The sequence below is a fragment of the Pan paniscus genome, chromosome 11, assembly GCF_029289425.2.
Source record: "Pan paniscus chromosome 11, NHGRI_mPanPan1-v2.0_pri, whole genome shotgun sequence".
In the NCBI taxonomy this organism is placed as follows: Eukaryota; Metazoa; Chordata; class Mammalia; order Primates; family Hominidae; genus Pan; species Pan paniscus.
In genome coordinates, this window is record NC_073260.2 from 1,093,859 (window position 1) to 1,110,621 (window position 16,763).

The 16,763-nt window shown below is 55.6% G+C and overlaps 2 long non-coding RNA genes across 3 annotated transcripts; both read right to left on the reverse strand.

The window, feature by feature from the left end:
- Positions 1-410: 410 nt before the first annotated feature.
- On the reverse strand, positions 411-3,672 carry LOC129398716 (uncharacterized). The gene is made up of 3 exons (XR_008626608.2): positions 3,016-3,672; positions 1,847-2,070; positions 411-845 (listed from the first exon to the last, which is right to left on the reverse strand). It is a non-coding gene; the product is annotated as an uncharacterized LOC129398716 (long non-coding RNA).
- Positions 3,673-4,513: 841 nt separating this feature from the next.
- Positions 4,514-11,597, reverse strand: LOC129398717 (uncharacterized). 2 transcript variants are annotated; one of them, XR_010109078.1, is made up of 4 exons: positions 10,975-11,597; positions 7,037-7,184; positions 5,948-6,171; positions 4,514-4,946 (listed from the first exon to the last, which is right to left on the reverse strand). It is a non-coding gene; the product is annotated as an uncharacterized LOC129398717 (long non-coding RNA). The 2 variants fall into 2 exon arrangements; XR_008626609.2 differs by lacking the exon at positions 10,975-11,597 and having other exon boundaries at positions 7,037-8,088.
- Between the last annotated feature and the right edge of the window lie 5,166 nt (positions 11,598-16,763).

Below are 16,763 nucleotides of genomic sequence, written 5' to 3' on the forward strand. Positions count from 1 at the left end.
CTCTTCCCCACTGGCCCTTAGGACCCCCATCGCAGGTGGGGGAGGCAACCCCCACGAGGCGGGGTCTCAGAGCCAGCCCCTCTTCCCCCACTGGCCCTTAGGACCCCCATCGCAGGGGGGGAGGCACCCCCCGTGAGGCGGGGTCTCAGAGCCAGCCCCTCTTCCCCCACTGGCCCTTAGGACCCCCGTCGCAGGGGGGGGAGGCACCCCCCGTGAGGCGGGGTCTCAGAGCCAGCCCCTCTTCCCCCGCTGGCCCTTAGGACCCCCGTCGCAGGGGGGGGAGGCACCCCCCGCGAGGCGGGGTCTCAGAGCCAGCCCCTCTTCCCCCGCTGGCTCTTAGGACCCCCGTCGCAGGGGGGGGAGGCACCCCCCGTGAGGCGGGGTCTCAGAGCCAGCCCCTCTTCCCCCACTGGCCCTTAGGACCCCCATCGCAGGGGGGGGAGGCACCCCCCGCGAGGCGGGGTCTCAGAGCCAGCCCCTCTTCCCCCACTGGCTCTTAGGACCCCCATCGCAGTGGGGGGAGGCACCCCCGCGAGGCGGGGACTGAGAGCCAGCCCCTCTTCCCCCGCTGGCTCTGAGGATCCTCCGTGGACTCACAGCCTCTTTACCATATTGTGAGTAATATCATCTCCCCCTCTGGAGATTAAGAACTCTTTCACAGACGGGTGTACACCCTCGGTGTACAGAGGGTGTACACCCGTCTGTATTGGGAGTAATATCATCCTCTTCCTCCCTGAATATGAAGAACAGTATCACAGGGGTGTTTCTACTCCCTGCGATATCGCGTGTCATATCCTCCTCTCCCACGTTGCAATTAGAAGGAATATCAGTGGGGGCGTGTCCACCTGTAGGGAAAAGAAAGAGAGATCAGACTGTCACTGTGTCCATGTAGAAAGGAAAGACATAAGAGACTCCATTTTGAAAAAGACCTGTCCTTTAAACAATTGCTTTGCTGAGATGTTGTTAATTTGTAGCTTTGCCCTAGCCGCTTGGCCCCAGCCACTTTGACCCAACCTGGAGCTCACAAAAACATGTGTTGTATAAAATCAAAGTTCAAGGGATGTAGGGCTGTGCAGGACGTGCGTTGTTAACGAAATGTTTACCAGCAGTATACTTGGTAAAAGTCATCGCCATTCTCTAGTCTCAATAAACCGGGGACACAATGCACTGTGGAAAGCCGCAGGGACCTCTGCCCTTGAAAGCAGGGTATGGTCCAAGCTCTCTCCCCATCTGATAGTCTGAAATATAGCCTCATGGGATGAGAAAGACCTGACTGTCCCCCAGCCCGACACCCGTAATGGGTCTGTGCTGAGGTGGATTAGTAAAAGAGGAAAGCCTCTTGCAGCTGAGATGGAGGAAGGCCACTGTCTCCTGCTTGCCCCTGGGAACTGAATGTCTCGGTGTACAACCCGATTGTACATTCGTTCAACTCTGAGATAGGAGAAAAGCTGCCCTGTGGCGGGAGGCGAGACATGTTTGCAGTAACACTGCCTTGTTCTTCTTTACTCCACTGAGATGTTTGGGTGCAGAGAAACAAATCTGGCTTACGTGCACGTCCAGTCATAGTACCTTCCCTTGAACCTAATTATGACATAGATTCTTTTGCTCACATGTCTTCTGCTGACTCTCTCCTTATCATCACCCTGCTCTCCTACTACATTCCTTTCTGCTAAAATCATGAAAATCATAATCAATAACAACTGAGGGAACTCAGAGGCTGGTGCCGGTGCAGGTCCTTGGTGTGCTGAGCGCCGGTCCCCTGGACCCACTGTTGTATCTTTACACTTTCTCTCTGTGTCTTATTTCTTTTCTCAGTCTCTCGTCCCACCCAACTAGAAATACTCACAGGTGTGGAGGGGCAGTCCACCACTTCATCCACCTTCTGTCATATTGAAAGTAACATCATCTTCTTCCCTCCAGGATCGTGGGAATAATATCCCTGGGGGGTTTCCACTTTCTGCCATGTATGTACTCATATCACCCCCTCCGCCGTGGAATATCATTAAGGAACATCTCACACGGGGGTGTATACTTCCTCCGATATTGGGAGTGACATCAACCTCTCGGTCTCTGAATATGAGGAAGAAAATCACAGGGCGGGTGTACACCTCGTGCTCTACGATGGGGAGTCATATCTGTCTGTTATGGGGAGTAATATCATCCTCTCCCTTTCAGGATACTAATAACAGTTTAACAGGCTGGGTGAACACAGCCTGCGATGCTGAAATTATTATCATCCTCTCCCCCTCTTCCTCCCCTGGCTCTTAGGATGCCCATCTCAGCGGAGCGAGCCACCCCCGCGAGGCGGGGACTGAGCCAGCCCCTGTTCCCCCCCTGGCCCTTAGGATCCGTATCGCGAGGGGGGGAGGCACCCCCCGCGCGGCGGGGACTGAGAGCCAGCCCCTCTTCCCCCCACGGCTCTTAGGACCCCCATCGCTGTGGGGGGGAGGCACCCCCCGCGCGGCGGGGACTGGGAGCCAACCCCTCTTCCCTGCCTGGCTCTTAGGACCCCCATCGCAGGGTAGCAAGGCACGCCCCGCGAGGCGGGGACTGAGAGTCAGCCCTTCTTCCCCCCCTGGCTCTTAGGAACCCCATCGCAGTGGGGGGATGCACCCTTGGCGAGGCGCGGACTTAGAGCCAGCCGCTCTGCCCCCCCTGGCTCTTGGGACCCCCATCGCAGGGGGGGAGGCACCCCCTCGTGGCGGGGACTGAGAGCCAGCCCCTCTTCCCTCCATTTCTCTTAGGACCCCCATCGCAGGGGGGGAGGCACCCCCCGCGAGGCGGGGACTGAGAGCCAGCCGCTCTTTCCCCCCTGGCTCTTAGGACCCCCATCGCAGGGAGGGGAGGCACCCCCCGCGAGGCGGTGACTGACAGCCAGCCCTTCTTCCTCGCCCAACTCTCAGGATCCCCATCACACGGGGGAGGCACACCCCGTGAGGCGGGGACTGAGAGCCAGTCCCTCTTCCCCCCCGGCTTATGACCCCCATCGAGGATTCTAAGATCCTTAGGACTGACCTGGAGGGCTGTGGGTATTAGGTGTCCAAGAAGAAAACTCAGATCTGCCGACGACCGCAGGTAGCTTACTTGGGATTTACTATTCGACAGGTGTCCGAAAGCAGCCCGGGATCCGAAAGAAAGCAGGTCATTTGCAATCTTCCAGAGCCTAAGGGCAGAAGGCTGGTGAGAGAATTCCTAGGAGCTGTGGGGTTTTGTAGACTGCGGAGCCCAACTTTGCAGTCTTAGCCACGCCTTTGTATGACGTCACAAAGGGGGGCGGGGACCGGCAACTTTTGGAATGGGGATTCCAACAACAGCAAGTCTTTCATGACTTAAAGGAAAAACTTCTGAAAGCCCCAGCCCAGGGGCTAGCGGATCTCACAAAGCCTTTTCCACTGTATGCGTCAGAGAAAAGATGGCAGCTGGACTTTAAACCCAAACTGTGGGGCCCTGGCTGAGGCCGGTGGCCTACCTCTCTAAACAGCTAGACAGGGTTTCTAAAGGATGGCCCCCCGTTTGAGGGCCTTGGCAGCAACTGCCCTGCTAGTACAAGAAGCAAATCAGCTGACTCTTGGGTAAAACCAGAACATAAAGGCCCCCCAAGCTGTGGTGACTGAAAGCCAGCCCCTCTTCCCCTCCTGGCTCTTAGGACCCCCATCGCAGGAAGGGGAGGCACTCCCAGCGAGGCGGGGACTGAGAGCCAGCCCCTCTTCCCCCCCTGGCTCTTAGGACCCCCGTCGCAGGGGGAGGAGGCACCCCCAGCGAGGCGGGGTCTCAGAGCCAGCCCCTCTTCCCCCACTGGCCCTTAGGACCCCAATCGCAGTGGGGGGAGGCACCCCAGCGAGGCGTGGTCTCAGAGCCAGACCCTCTACCCCCACTGGCCTTTAGGACCCCCGTCGCAGGGAGAGGAGGCACCCCCCACGAGGCGGGGACTCAGAGCCAGCCCCTCTAAGCCTTCTGGCTCTTCAGACCCCCATCGCGGGGGGGGAGGCACCCCCCGCGAGGCGGGTACAGAGAGCCAGGCCCTCTTCTGCTCCTGGCTCTAAGGACCCCCATCACAGGGGGGGGAGGCACCCCCCGCGAGGCGGGTACAGAGAGCCAGCCCCTCTTCCCCACTGGCCCTTAGGACCCCCATCGCAGGGGGGGAGGCACCCCCCGTGAGGCGGGGTCTCAGAGCCAGCCCCTCTTCCCCCACTGGCCCTTAGGACCCCCGTCGCAGGGGGGGGAGGCACCCCCCGTGAGGCGGGGTCTCAGAGCCAGCCCCTCTTCCCCCGCTGGCCCTTAGGACCCCCGTCGCAGGGGGGGAGGCACCCCCCGCGAGGCGGGGTCTCAGAGCCAGCCCCTCTTCCCCCGCTGGCTCTTAGGACCCCCGTCGCAGGGGGGGGAGGCACCCCCCGCGAGGCGGGGTCTCAGAGCCAGCCCCTCTTCCCCCGCTGGCTCTTAGGACCCCCGTCGCAGGGGGGGGAGGCACCCCCCGTGAGGCGGGGTCTCAGAGCCAGCCCCTCTTCCCCCACTGGCCCTTAGGACCCCCATCGCAGGGGGGGGAGGCACCCCCCGCGAGGCGGGGTCTCAGAGCCAGCCCCTCTTCCCCCACTGGCTCTTAGGACCCCCATCGCAGTGGGGGGAGGCACCCCCGCGAGGCGGGGACTGAGAGCCAGCCCCTCTTCCCCCGCTGGCTCTGAGGATCCTCCGTGGACTCACAGCCTCTTTACCATATTGTGAGTAATATCATCTCCCCCTCTGGAGATTAAGAACTCTTTCACAGACGGGTGTACACCCTCGGTGTACAGAGGGTGTACACCCGTCTGTATTGGGAGTAATATCATCCTCTTCCTCCCTGAATATGAAGAACAGTATCACAGGGGTGTTTCTACTCCCTGCGATATCGCGTGTCATATCCTCCTCTCCCACGTTGCAATTAGAAGGAATATCAGTGGGGGCGTGTCCACCTGTAGGGAAAAGAAAGAGAGATCAGACTGTCACTGTGTCCATGTAGAAAGGAAAGACATAAGAGACTCCATTTTGAAAAAGACCTGTCCTTTAAACAATTGCTTTGCTGAGATGTTGTTAATTTGTAGCTTTGCCCTAGCCGCTTGGCCCCAGCCACTTTGACCCAACCTGGAGCTCACAAAAACATGTGTTGTATAAAATCAAAGTTCAAGGGATGTAGGGCTGTGCAGGACGTGCCTTGTTAACGAAATGTTTACCAGCAGTATACTTGGTAAAAGTCATCGCCATTCTCTAGTCTCAATAAACCGGGGACACAATGCACTGTGGAAAGCCGCAGGGACCTCTGCCCTTGAAAGCAGGGTATGGTCCAAGCTCTCTCCCCATCTGATAGTCTGAAATATAGCCTCATGGGATGTGAAAGACCTGACTGTCCCCCAGCCCGACACCCATAATGGGTCCGTGCTGAGGTGGATTAGTAAAAGAGGAAAGCCTCTTGCAGCTGAGATGGAGGAAGGCCACTATCTCCTGCTTGCCCCTGGGAACTGAATGTCTCGGTGTAAAACCCGATTGTACATTCGTTCAACTCTGAGATAGGAGAAAAGCTGCCCTGTGGCGGGAGGCGAGACATGTTTGCAGTAACACTGCCTTGTTCTTCTTTACTCCACTGAGATGTTTGGGTGCAGAGAAACAAATCTGGCTTACGTGCACGTCCAGTCATAGTACCTTCCCTTGAACCTAATTATGACATAGATTCTTTTGCTCACATGTCTTCTGCTGACTCTCTCCTTATCATCACCCTGCTCTCCTACTACATTCCTTTCTGCTAAAATCATGAAAATCATAATCAATAACAACTGAGGGAACTCAGAGGCTGGTGCCGGTGCAGGTCCTTGGTGTGCTGAGCGCCGGTCCCCTGGACCCACTGTTGTATCTTTACACTTTCTCTCTGTGTCTTATTTCTTTTCTCAGTCTCTCGTCCCACCCAACTAGAAATACTCACAGGTGTGGAGGGGCAGTCCACCACTTCATCCACCTTCTGTCATATTGAAAGTAACATCATCTTCTTCCCTCCAGGATCGTGGGAATAATATCCCTGGGGGGTTTCCACTTTCTGCCATGTATGTACTCATATCACCCCCTCCGCCGTGGAATATCATTAAGGAACATCTCACACGGGGCTGTATACTTCCTCCGATATTGGGAGTGACATCAACCTCTCGGTCTCTGAATATGAGGAAGAAAATCACAGGGCGGGTGTACACCTCGTGCTCTATGATGGGGAGTCATATCTGTCTGTTATGGGGAGTAATATCATCCTCTCCCTTTCAGGATACTAATAACAATTTAACAGGCTGGGTGAACACAGCCTGCGATGCTGAAATTATCATCCTCTGCCCCTCTTTCTCCCCTGGCTCTTAGGATGCCCATCTCAGCGGAGCGAGCCACCCCCCGCGAGGCGGGGACTGAGAGCCAGCCCCTCTTCCCTGCCTGGCTCTTAGGACCCCCATCGCTGTGGGGGGGAGGCACCCCCCGCGCGGCGGGGACTGGGAGCCAACCCCTCTTCCCTGCCTGGCTCTTAGGACCCCCATCGCAGGGTAGCAAGGCACGCCCCGCGAGGCGGGGACTGAGAGTCAGCCCTTCTTCCCCCCCTGGCTCTTAGGAACCCCATCGCAGTGGGGGGATGCACCCTTGGCGAGGCGCGGACTTAGAGCCAGCCGCTCTGCCCCCCCTGGCTCTTGGGACCCCCATCGCAGGGGGGGAGGCACCCCCTCGTGGCGGGGACTGAGAGCCAGCCCCTCTTCCCTCCATTTCTCTTAGGACCCCCATCGCAGGGGGGGAGGCACCCCCCGCGAGGCGGGGACTGAGAGCCAGCCGCTCTTTCCCCCCTGGCTCTTAGGACCCCCATCGCAGGGAGGGGAGGCACCCCCCGCGAGGCGGTGACTGACAGCCAGCCCTTCTTCCTCGCCCAACTCTCAGGATCCCCATCACACGGGGGAGGCACACCCCGTGAGGCGGGGACTGAGAGCCAGTCCCTCTTCCCCCCCGGCTTATGACCCCCATCGAGGATTCTAAGATCCTTAGGACTGACCTGGAGGGCTGTGGGTATTAGGTGTCCAAGAAGAAAACTCAGATCTGCCGACGACCGCAGGTAGCTTACTTGGGATTTACTATTCGACAGGTGTCCGAAAGCAGCCCGGGATCCGAAAGAAAGCAGGTCATTTGCAATCTTCCGGAGCCTAAGGGCAGAAGGCTGGTGAGAGAATTCCTAGGAGCTGTGGGGTTTTGTAGACTGCGGAGCCCAACTTTGCAGTCTTAGCCACGCCTTTGTATGACGTCACAAAGGGGGGCGGGGACCGGCAACTTTTGGAATGGGGATTCCAACAACAGCAAGTCTTTCATGACTTAAAGGAAAAACTTCTGAAAGCCCCAGCCCAGGGGCTAGCGGATCTCACAAAGCCTTTTCCACTGTATGCGTCAGAGAAAAGATGGCAGCTGGACTTTAAACCCAAACTGTGGGGCCCTGGCTGAGGCCGGTGGCCTACCTCTCTAAACAGCTAGACAGGGTTTCTAAAGGATGGCCCCCCTGTTTGAGGGCCTTGGCAGCAACTGCCCTGCTAGTACAAGAAGCAAATCAGCTGACTCTTGGGTAAAACCAGAACATAAAGGCCCCCCAAGCTGTGGTGACTGAAAGCCAGCCCCTCTTCCCCACCTGGCTCTTAGGACCCCCATCGCAGGAAGGGGAGGCACTCCCCGCGAGGCGGGGACTGAGAGCCAGCCCCTCTCCCCCCCCTGGCTCTTAGGACCCCCGTCGCAGGGGGAGGAGGCACCCCCAGCGAGGCGGGGTCTCAGAGCCAGCCCCTCTTCAACCACTGGCCCTTAGGACCCCCATCGCAGTGGGGGGAGGCACCCCAGCGAGGCGTGGTCTCAGAGCCAGACCCTCTTCCCCCACTGGCCTTTAGGAACCCCGTCGCAGGGAGAGGAGGCACCCCCCACGAGGCGGGGACTCAGAGCCAGCCCCTCTAAGCCTTCTGGCTCTTCGGACCCCCATCGCGGGGGGGGAGGCACCCCCCGCGAGGCGGGTACAGAGAGCCAGGCCCTCTTCTGCTCCTGGCTCTAAGGACCTCCATCACAGGGGGGGGAGGCACCCCCCGCGAGGCGGGTACAGAGAGCCAGCCCCTCTACCCCACTGGCCCTTAGGACCCCCATCGCAGGGGGGGGAGGCAACCCCCACGAGGCGGGGTCTCAGAGCCAGCCCCTCTTCCCCCACTGGCCCTTAGGACCCCCATCGCAGGGGGGGAGGCACCCCCCGTGAGGCGGGGTCTCAGAGCCAGCCCCTCTTCCCCCACTGGCCCTTAGGACCCCCGTCGCAGGGGGGGGAGGCACCCCCCGTGAGGCGGGGTCTCAGAGCCAGCCCCTCTTCCCCCGCTGGCCCTTAGGACCCCCGTCGCAGGGGGGGGAGGCACCCCCCGTGAGGCGGGGTCTCAGAGCCAGCCCCTCTTCCCCCGCTGGCCCTTAGGACCCCCGTCGCAGGGGGGGGAGGCACCCCCCGCGAGGCGGGGTCTCAGAGCCAGCCCCTCTTCCCCCACTGGCCCTTAGGACCCCCATCGCAGGGGGGGGAGGCACCCCCCGCGAGGCGGGGTCTCAGAGCCAGCCCCTCTTCCCCCACTGGCTCTTAGGACCCCCATCGCAGTGGGGGGAGGCACCCCCGCGAGGCTGGGACTGAGAGCCAGCCCCTCTTCCCCCGCTGGCTCTGAGGATCCTCCGTGGACTCACAGCCTCTTTACCATATTGTGAGTAATATCATCTCCCCCTCTGGAGATTAAGAACTCTTTCACAGACGGGTGTACACCCTCGGTGTACAGAGGGTGTACACCCGTCTGTATTGGGAGTAATATCATCCTCTTCCTCCCTGAATATGAAGAACAGTATCACAGGGGTGTTTCTACTCCCTGCGATATCGCGTGTCATATCCTCCTCTCCCACGTTGCAATTAGAAGGAATATCAGTGGGGGCGTGTCCACCTGTAGGGAAAAGAAAGAGAGATCAGACTGTCACTGTGTCCATGTAGAAAGGAAAGACATAAGAGACTCCATTTTGAAAAAGACCTGTCCTTTAAACAATTGCTTTGCTGAGATGTTGTTAATTTGTAGCTTTGCCCTAGCCGCTTGGCCCCAGCCACTTTGACCCAACCTGGAGCTCACAAAAACATGTGTTGTATAAAATCAAAGTTCAAGGGATGCAGGGCTGTGCAGGACGTGCCTTGTTAACGAAATGTTTACCAGCAGTATACTTGGTAAAAGTCATCGCCATTCTCTAGTCTCAATAAACCGGGGACACAATGCACTGTGGAAAGCCGCAGGGACCTCTGCCCTTGAAAGCAGGGTATGGTCCAAGCTCTCTCCCCATCTGATAGTCTGAAATATAGCCTCATGGGATGAGAAAGACCTGACTGTCCCCCAGCCCGACACCCGTAATGGGTCTGTGCTGAGGTGGATTAGTAAAAGAGGAAAGCCTCTTGCAGCTGAGATGGAGGAAGGCCACTGTCTCCTGCTTGCCCCTGGGAACTGAATGTCTCGGTGTACAACCCGATTGTACATTCGTTCAACTCTGAGATAGGAGAAAAGCTGCCCTGTGGCGGGAGGCGAGACATGTTTGCAGTAACACTGCCTTGTTCTTCTTTACTCCACTGAGATGTTTGGGTGCAGAGAAACAAATCTGGCTTACGTGCACGTCCAGTCATAGTACCTTCCCTTGAACCTAATTATGACATAGATTCTTTTGCTCACATGTCTTCTGCTGACTCTCTCCTTATCATCACCCTGCTCTCCTACTACATTCCTTTCTGCTAAAATCATGAAAATCATAATCAATAACAACTGAGGGAACTCAGAGGCTGGTGCCGGTGCAGGTCCTTGGTGTGCTGAGCGCCGGTCCCCTGGACCCACTGTTGTATCTTTACACTTTCTCTCTGTGTCTTATTTCTTTTCTCAGTCTCTCGTCCCACCCAACTAGAAATACTCACAGGTGTGGAGGGGCAGTCCACCACTTCATCCACCTTCTGTCATATTGAAAGTAACATCATCTTCTTCCCTCCAGGATCGTGGGAATAATATCCCTGGGGGGTTTCCACTTTCTGCCATGTATGTACTCATATCACCCCCTCCGCCGTGGAATATCATTAAGGAACATCTCACACGGGGCTGTATACTTCCTCCGATATTGGGAGTGACATCAACCTCTCGGTCTCTGAATATGAGGAAGAAAATCACAGGGCGGGTGTACACCTCGTGCTCTATGATGGGGAGTCATATCTGTCTGTTATGGGGAGTAATATCATCCTCTCCCTTTCAGGATACTAATAACAATTTAACAGGCTGGGTGAACACAGCCTGCGATGCTGAAATTATCATCCTCTGCCCCTCTTTCTCCCCTGGCTCTTAGGATGCCCATCTCAGCGGAGCGAGCCACCCCCCGCGAGGCGGGGACTGAGCCAGCCCCTCTTCCCCCCTGGCTCTTAGGACCCCCATCGCAGTGGGGGGATGCACCCCTGGCGAGGCGCGGACTTAGAGCCAGCCGCTCTTCCCCCCCTGGCTCTTGGGACCCCCATCGCAGGGGGGGAGGCACCCCCTCATGGCAGGCACTGAGAGCCAGCCCCTCTTCCCTCCATTTCTCTTAGGACCCCCATCGCAGGGGGGGAGGCACCCCCCGCGAGGAGGGGACTGAGAGTCAGCCGCTCTTTCCCCCCTGGCTCTTAGGACCCCCATCGCAGGGAGGGGAGGCACCCCCCGCGAGGCGGTGGCTGAGAGCCAGCCCTTCTTCCTCGCCCAACTCTGAGGATCCCCATCACACGGGGGAGGCACGCCCCGCGAGGCGGGGACTGAGAGCCAGCCCTTCTTCCTCGCCCAACTCTGAGGATCCCCATCACACGGGGGAGGCACACCCCGCGAGGCGGGGACTGAGAGCCAGTCCCTCTTCCCCCCCTGGCTTATGACCCCCATCGAGGATTCTAAGACCCTTAGGACCAACCTGGAGGGCTGTGGGTATTAGGTGTCCAAGAAGAAAACTCAGATCTGCCGACGACCGCAGGTAGCTTACTTGGGATTTACTATTCGACAGGTGTCCGAAAGCAGCCCGGGATCCGAAAGAAAGCAGGTCATTTGCAATCTTCCGGAGCCTAAGGGCAGAAGGCTGGTGAGAGAATTCCTAGGAGCTGTGGGGTTTTGTAGACTGCGGAGCCCAACTTTGCAGTATTAGCCACGCCTTTGTATGACGTCACAAAGGGGGCGGGGACCGGGAACATTTGGAATGGGGATTCCAACAACAGCAAGTCTTTCATGACTTAAAGGAAAAACTTCTGAAAGCCCCAGCCCAGGGGCTAGCGGATCTCACAAAGCCTTTTCCACTGTATGCGTCAGAGAAAAGATGGCAGCTGGACTTTAAACCCAAACTGTGGGGCCATGGCTGAGGCCGGTGGCCTACCTCTCTAAACAGCTAGACAGGGTTTCTAAAGGATGGCCCCCCTGTTTGAGGGCCTTGGCAGCAACTGCCCTGCTAGTACAAGAAGCAAATCAGCTGACTCTTGGGAAAAACCAGAACATAAAGGCCCCCCAAGCTGTGGTGACTGAAAGCCAGCCCCTCTTCCCCTCCTGGCTCTTAGGACCCCCATCACAGGAAGGGGAGGCACTCCCCGAGAGGCGGGCACTGAGAGCCAGCCCCTCATCCCCCCCTGGCTCTTAGGACCCACATCGCAGGGGGAGGAGGCACCTCCAGCGAGGCGGGGTCTCAGAGCCAGCCCCTCTTCCCCCACTGGCCCTTAGGACCCCCATCGCAGGGGGGGAGGCACCCCCCGCGAGGCGGGTATAGAGAGCCAGCCCCTCTTCTGCTCCTGGCTCTTAGGACCCCCATCACAGGGGGGGAGGCACCCCCCGCAAGGCGGGTACAGAGAGCCAGCCCCTCTTCCCCCACTGGCCCTTAGGACCCCCATCGCAGGGGGGGAAGGCACCCCCCGTGAGGCGGGTTCTCAGAGCCAGCCCCTCTTCCCCCACTGGCCCTTAGGACCCCCATCGCAGGGGGGGAGGCACCCCCAGCGAGGCGGGGTCTCAGAGCCAGCCCCTCTTCCCCCACTGGCCCTTAGGACCCCCATCGCGGGGGGGGAGGCACCCCCAGTGAGGCGGGGTCTCAGAGCCAGCCCCTCTTCCCCCACTGGCCCTTAGGACCCCCATCGCAGGGGGGGAGGCACCCCTCACGAGGTGGGGACTGAGAGCCAGCCCCTCTTCACCCCCTGGCTTTTAGGACCCCCCCCCATTGCAGCACGGGGAGGCATCCCCCGCGAGGTGGGGACTGAGAACCAGCCCCTCTTCCCCTCCTGGCTCTAAGGACCCTCATCGCATGGGAGGTAGCCACACCCCACGAGGCGGGGAATGAGAGCCTGCCCCTCTTACCCCCCTGGCTCTTAGGATCCCCATAGCCTGGGGGGGAGGCACCCCTGCGAGGCTGGGACTGAGAGCCAGCCCCTCATCCCCCACTGGCTCTTAGGACCCCCATCCCGGAGGGGGGAGGCACCCCCGCGAGACAGGGACTGACAGCCAGCTCCTTTCCCCCACTGGCTCTTAGGACCCCATCGCAGGGGGAGGAGGCACCCCCCGCGAGGCGGGGACTGAGAGGCAGCCCCTCTTCCCCCATGGCTCTTAGGACCCCCATCGCCGGGACCCCCCTTGATGCGGGGTGTAAGAGCCAGCCCCTCTTCCCCCCCTGGCTCCTAGGACCCCCATCGCAAGGGTGCAAGGTACCCCTGGCGAGGCGGGGACAGAGAGCCAGCCCCACTTACCCCCCTTGCTCTTAGGACCCCCATCGCAGCGGGGGGAAGGACCACCCGCGAGGCAGGGACTGAGAGCCAGCCCCTCATCCCCCACTGGCTCTTAGGACCCCCATCGCAAGGGGGTGAGACACCCCCCGCGATGCAGGGAGTAAGTGCCAGCCCCTCTTCCCTCCCTGGTTTTTAGGATCCGCGGTGGACTCACAGCCTGTTTACGGTATTCGGAGTGATATCATCTCCCCCTCTGGAAATTATAAACTATTTCACAGATGGGGGTACACCCTCGGTGTGCAGAGGGTGTACAGCCGTCTGTTTTGGGAGTAATATCATCGTCCTCCTCCCTGAATATGAAGAACAGTATCATAGCTGTGTTTCTACTGCAGGTGTGATTGGGCGTCACATCCTCCTCTCCCACGTGGAAATTAGAACCGATATCAGTGAGGGCGTGCACACCTTCTGTGATATTTAAAGTGACATCATCCTCTTCCCTCCAGGATCATGAGAACAATATCCCTGGGGGGTACACTTTCTGCGATATTGGGAGCAATATCTCCCCCTCCGCCTTGAAATATTATTAAGGAACATCTCACACGGGGGTGTACACTTCCTGCCATATTGGGAGTAATATCGACCTCTCGGCCTCTGAATATTAGGAACAATATCACAGGGTGGGTGTACACCTCCTGCTCTGTTATGGGGAGTAATATCTATCTATTACGGGGAGTAATATCATCCTCTCCCTTTCAGGATGTTAATAACAATATCACAGGGTGGGTGATCACAGCCTGCGATACTGGAATTATTATCATCCTCTCCCCCTCGGGATACCAGGAACAATATCACAGAAGAGGTGTACACTCCCTGCGATTTTGGAAGTAATAACCTACGCTTCTTCCGTGAATATTAGGAGCAATATCACCGGGTGGCTGTACATTCATTGCTATGTTGGGAGTCATGTCATACTCTACTCCCTGGATATTAGGATCAGTGTCACAGGGTGAGTGTACACCTACTGAGATATTAAAACTAATATCATGCTCTCCATCCCTGGATATTAGGAACAATATCACGGGTAGGTGTACACCCCCTGCGGTATTAGGAGAAATAATACGATTAATTATTAAGCATCAATCTTAATAATATTATTAATTGTTAAACATCAGTCTTAATAATTATCAATGGTAATATTAATTAATAGTATAACGTTATTAATCATTAATGATTATTTTAAATGTACGATTATGCATGATTAAAATTATCTGTATTAATGTCATTTTTCAATAATATTAGTTATTAATCTTAATATTAATTATTGTTTTATTACCATCACTTATGACTGATTTATGTAACATTGATTAATAATATCATTATTTTATTATTAATAGTGATATTGTTATTATTAATAGTAATTGTTAATATTTTTAATCCGTATTAACTTTTACTATCTCTATTGCAATTATTAATATCGATGATTACTATTAATTATTAATATATTTATTAATATTAATAATTAATATAACTGTTCCCGATATCTGTGGGGGAGAGGATATTACTCCCGATGTCGCTGAAAGTGTATACCCCTCTATGATGTTTCTCCTAATTGCCAGGGCGTAGAGGATGACATGATTGAAAATATCGCTGCGGGTGTACCTCCGTTCAGTCATCTTGTTCCTAATGTCCTGGGTGGGAGCGGATGATATGACTCCCAATATCGCAGGGGGCGTAGACCTCCCCCGTGATACTGTCCCTAACGTCCAAAGGTGGAGAGGATGATATTTCTTCCAATTTCACAGGGGGTGTACACCACCCCTATGATATTGATCCTAATATCCAGGGGGCGAGAGGATGATCTTAGTCTCACTATTGCAGGAGGTGTACACTCCCTAGGGATATTGTTCCTAATATTCAGGGATGGAGAGGAAGATCTCACTCCCAATATAGCAGGGAGTGGACACCCCTTCTGTGACATTGTTCCTAATAGCCAGCGGGGCAGAGGAAGATATTACCCCCAATATCGCAGGGGGTGTGCGCCCCCTTGTGACATTGTTCCTTATATCCTGGGAGGGAGAGGATGATACTGGTGGCAACGTCGCAGCGGCTGTACGCACCCACTGTGATATTGTTTCTTATATTCAGGGGGAGAAGATGATATGACTCCCAATATCGCAGGGGTTGTGCACACCTCCTGCGACATTGTTCCTAATAACCCGAAGGGGAGAGCCAAATATTACTGTCAATATCGCAGGGGGTGTACACCTCTTTGGTAATATTGTTCTTAATATCCATGATGGGAGAGGATGATATTACTCCCAATATCGCAAGAAGTGTACAGCCACCTGTGATATAGTTCCTAATATCTAGGTGGAGAGAGGATGATATTACTGCCCATATCGCATGAGCTGTAAAACCCCTTCCATATTTTGCCTACAATCCCGAGGGGAGAGGACGATACTACTCCCAATATCGAAGAAGGTGTACACCCCCCTGGGACATTATTCCCAATATCCACGTTGGGAGATGATGACATTAAGCCCAATATGGCAGGGGATGTACACCCACCCCGGGATATTGTTCCTTATATAGAGAGGGGGAGGGGATGATATTACTCCCAATATCGCAGGGGCTGTACACCCCTCCTGTGATATTGTTCTTAATATCCTAGGAAAGAGAGGATGATTTTACACCCAATATCTCAGGGGGTGTACACCCACCTCCTTCAGATATTGTTCTTAATGTACTCCACCTCCCCCGACCAGGGATGTTGTTCCTCATATCCAGGGGCAGAGAGGCTCACATTACGCCCAATATCGCAGGGGGTGTACACACCCTCTGTGATGTTGTTCCTAGTATCCAAAGGTAGAGACGATGATATTACTGGCCATATCGCAGAGGGTGTACCCCCTCCTGTGATATTGTTTATGATATTCAATGGGGGGAGAGGATTACGTTAATCCCAACATGGCAGAAGGTGTACAGACCCCGTGATATAGTTCCTAATGTACAGGGAGAAGAGAATAACATTACTCTCAATATCGCAGGGAGCGTAACCCCCACGTCCCCTGTATATGGTTCCTAATGTACAGGGAGAAGAGAATAACATTACTCTCAATATCGCAGGGAGCGTAACCCCCACGCCCCCCGTATATTGTTCCTAATATGCAGCGGGGTAGAGGCTGATATTACTCCCAATATCGCAGAAGGTGCACACACACCTGTGATATACTTCCTAATATCCAGCGGGAAAAGGCTGATATTACTCTGGATCTCGCAGTGGGTGTACACCCCCAAGCCCCCCGGGGTATTGTTCCTAATATCTAGGTGGGAAGATGGTGATATTGCTAACAATATCGAAGGGGTTGTACAAATCTTCTGTGATGTGGCTCCTGATATCCAGGGGGTGAGTGGATGATATTACTCTCAATAAAGTAGGAACTGTACACCACCCTGTGATTTTGTCCTTAATAACCACATGGGGAGAGGTGATATTACTCCCAATATTACAAGGGGTGTACACCTCGTCTGTGATATTTTTTCTTGTATCCAGGAAAGGACAAGATGATATTACGACCAGTATCGAAGACATGTACAGCCCCATGGGATATTGTTCTAAATCTACAGCTTGAAAAAGGATCCGATGACTCCCAATATAAGAAGGGGTGCACACCCCGCCTGTGATATGAATCGTAAAATCTAGAAGAAGAGTGAATGACATTGCTTTCAAAAACACACGGGGTGTACACCCCGTCTCTGATGTTGTTCCTATCATGTAAAGGAAGAGATGATGATATTACTCCCAATACCGCAGAAGGTATATACCCCCTGTGATACTGTGCGTCACAACTAGTGGGGGAGAGCATGATATTACTTCAAATATGACAGCGGCTTTACACCCCATCTGTGATATTACTTCTAATTTCCAGTAGCAAAAGTAGGATGTGCCTCCGAATAGGCCTGTGATATTTCCCCGACTATTTAGGGAAACACAGGATGACATGACCCC